The sequence below is a fragment of the Populus euphratica genome, unplaced genomic scaffold (genome assembly GCF_000495115.2).
Source record: "Populus euphratica unplaced genomic scaffold, PopEup_1.0 scaffold795.1, whole genome shotgun sequence".
Lineage (NCBI taxonomy): Eukaryota > Viridiplantae > Streptophyta > Magnoliopsida > Malpighiales > Salicaceae > Populus > Populus euphratica.
The window spans coordinates 128,663-131,976 of NW_011500435.1; positions in this window are offsets into that span (position 1 = coordinate 128,663).

The following is a 3,314-nucleotide window of genomic DNA, read 5'->3' on the forward strand; positions in this document are numbered from 1 at the left end:
GTGAGGTTCTTTATTTTCAACAAAAAAAAACATCAATGTTTTCTTTTAGTTGTGATATGCAAGTTAAAAAAAAAATCAAGCAAGAAGTCAGCTCATGCCCAATTCAATCAGACATTCATCCTTGAAAACAGAAGGGGAGTAACAATTTTCTAATCTTTATACTTTTCTTCTCTTTCTCTTTTACATTGAGGATAATGTAAAACTTAATTTTAGATATTTCATTATATTGAATGCTTGAGATAACCATGCTTGTTAAAAAAAAAAAAAACTTGCATTCGTATGTGAATGAGACTTGTTTAGGATCATCATTATATTTTTGGATTCATTATTATGTTGAGCATTGCATGCTTTAATTTGGGATAGATAATATCTTATAAAGCAAGATATAGCATACTTTTTTTAAGATTACTGAAGTACATCTTTCCTTGTAAAAGTTGTGTGAGTTGTGTGATTATGCATGAAAGATGAGTATGATGCTTTACTTGTGATTATCCCTTTTGATCCAGTCCTAAACAAGGTTTAAGTAAATAGAGTAATAATTATTACACAAATAAATAAATAAATGTGTACAAAGTTCTATCTACTCCAATGTTTTGAGTTGCTCAGTAACTAGGGGTATTCATCACAAATGTTTATCTTTACGTCAAACGGCAGCTTAAAATATGAGTATGCAAAGCACTTTAAGTTTGTGACTTTGTGAGTAACCGGGTGCATTCATCACAAATATTTGTATTCGCGTCAAAAGGGAAGTGACTACTTAAAGACAAAGAATAAATCATATCTTCACAAAAAAATAAAAAAATATATAGATATTTCTCTAGTTTGTTACCTTGTTTGTGTTGGTGAGAAGGGAAGATTACAAGTTAAGTTTTTGTATGAATCAATTATGTTGGTTGCACGATAAATATGACTGAATTTGGAAATTTTGTATGGATGTTTGATTTAGAGAATGTGAGTATGCTTATTTTTCTTTATTTGCTATTGTGTACACTAAGTTAAAGATACCAATGTTTGCATGATAGGTCCTTCAAGTGTGATGAATCGAGCCTAATTAGGATTGTTATTATTCTTTTTATTTCAAAGGTTTTATGTTTTGTTTTGCTTGAGGACTAGCAAAATCTAAGTTGGGGGGTGTGATTGTACATCAAAAGTGTCATTAAGTCTCTTATTTTACATATATATTTATTGTTTTTATTTGGTTTTTTTTATAATAATTTATGTGCTTTTCAGTAATGAAGTTTGTTTTAATGTTTCGATAGGTTTTGGAGCTTAAAATGAATTAATTCACAAAATTCAACGTCGGAATTCAGAACAAAGAATTGAAGAGATGAATTAATTCAGGAAATTCAACGTCGGAATTCAGAACAAAGAATTGAAGAGACATTTAGTTGAAGATTGAAGCAAATCTTGGTTCAAATAAGTGCTCCAAATTTGTCCCAAAAATCAATTCTATACCAATTCTAGAAAAGAATATCATATGTTCTATTTTAAGCCCAAACTTGCCTTATGTTGTGTGCAAACTTCAACCATTAAACACTCAAGGTTTCAATGTCAATCTTAGCCTAAATAATAGGTATATTTGTATACTTATTTGATGCTTAAATTTGGCCCAAATCAGCCCTTCAAATCAGCCCAAACACAATCCATGATCTTACATGTCCACACAACAACAATTGATTTATTTTGGGTAATCCATTGATCCAAGAAGTCAAGCACATGGATGGAAAGCTGGAGGGGATATTTTTACATTATTTTGGGTCAAAAAGAAGAAAGATATAGCTCATAAATGAGGAAGAAAAACGTGCACCAAAGTGGTTGCAAAGCTGTCCTGATTTGATTTTTCAGAACACCTTTTGGTGTTTTGCCCAGAACTTTTGACTCAGGTATCGAAATGCGCTGTTCCTTAATGATCTGGAAAGGTGACAAAATTTTCTATAAATATATCTCTAATAGACTTTTCCACGAAAGGCTTCTAAGAGAGTCAAAGTGCTGTCCAAAGTTAGAGTCAGATTTGTGTCCGAATTTTTTCTGAAATTATTTTGTGTTCTTCTTTATAGATTTCGGTTCTTTAGTTTGTAAAACTTATTATTTCAGTTTGATTCAAGTTATTTCATGTTTATTGAAGTGTTCTTATATATAATCATGGTTGGCTAATCTCTTTCTTGGATCCAAATCAAGGATGATGGTGATTGAGGTGAGTTCTTTAGGATATGAATGAATCTTAATGTTTATCTTCTCATTTTCTTCATGAATGATTTATTATTGCAAAGAAATTTTAGAAATCATTTAGGTAATGTTATAATCTTGAATTTTTATGCACAAACTTTAGTTTTGGTATAGAGATTGCTTGATTCAATGTCTTACTTAATATGAAAGTTCTTGTTCATTCTTAAGCAATAATCAATCTTCATCTTTCTAAACTTCATTGTAATATCTTTCGATCTAATATCACCATCGTTGATATTAGGTTGAGTTATCTTATATATGTTGAAGAAATCATCAGTACATCACCATTAAAATTGATTGGGACCAAGACTTACTTTTTCTTGTCATTTAAAATCTATTTACACTTTTTCATCTTTGAAAACAAATCCATCAATTATTTTCAACTAAGTTATTGTTAATTTAATTTCTCTTGAGTTTTTTTCTTGTTACCTAGCTTAATTTCGATCTAGCTCTCTGTGGATATGACCTCGATCTTACCGAGTTAATTGCTACATCGCACACTCGTGCACTTGCGAGTTAAAACAAGCCGATCATAAAAAGCGGTCAAGCAGTTGTTATTGTATTATTGTCATCTATAATTTATATAATTAACCTTTCTGTGGTTCGATCCCGGTCTTGCCAGGTTATTTATTACTTCGACACTCCTACACTTAGGAGAAGATATCAATATTTTGATCGTGTTATTAACATTGTCACAATATTGGACATACAATTAACCGATGCTGGAGTCTGCACCTAGAGATAAAACCAAAATTTAACAAAGATCAAAAAGGGAAATCTGCTGCTTAACATAAGCAAATTCAGCTACAAATCACACGAAGTCATTCACTTCTATCCCTGTTGCCCTGTTGAATGAATTTGCATACTATTTACAAAACAAACATGGTCAGGAAACAACTCCAAATAAAGGACAGAATCAAACAACAACTATTCTTAGTCAGTTTGCAGGATTCCTGGTTGATGCAAACACTGAAAATAGGCAAGGTATTTGATTAGTACTTAAAAGTGCATTTTTATCAAGGTTTTATATCATCATTTTGCACTTGAAGTATCAATAACTCCTTAACTAAAACATGTTTTATAATAAT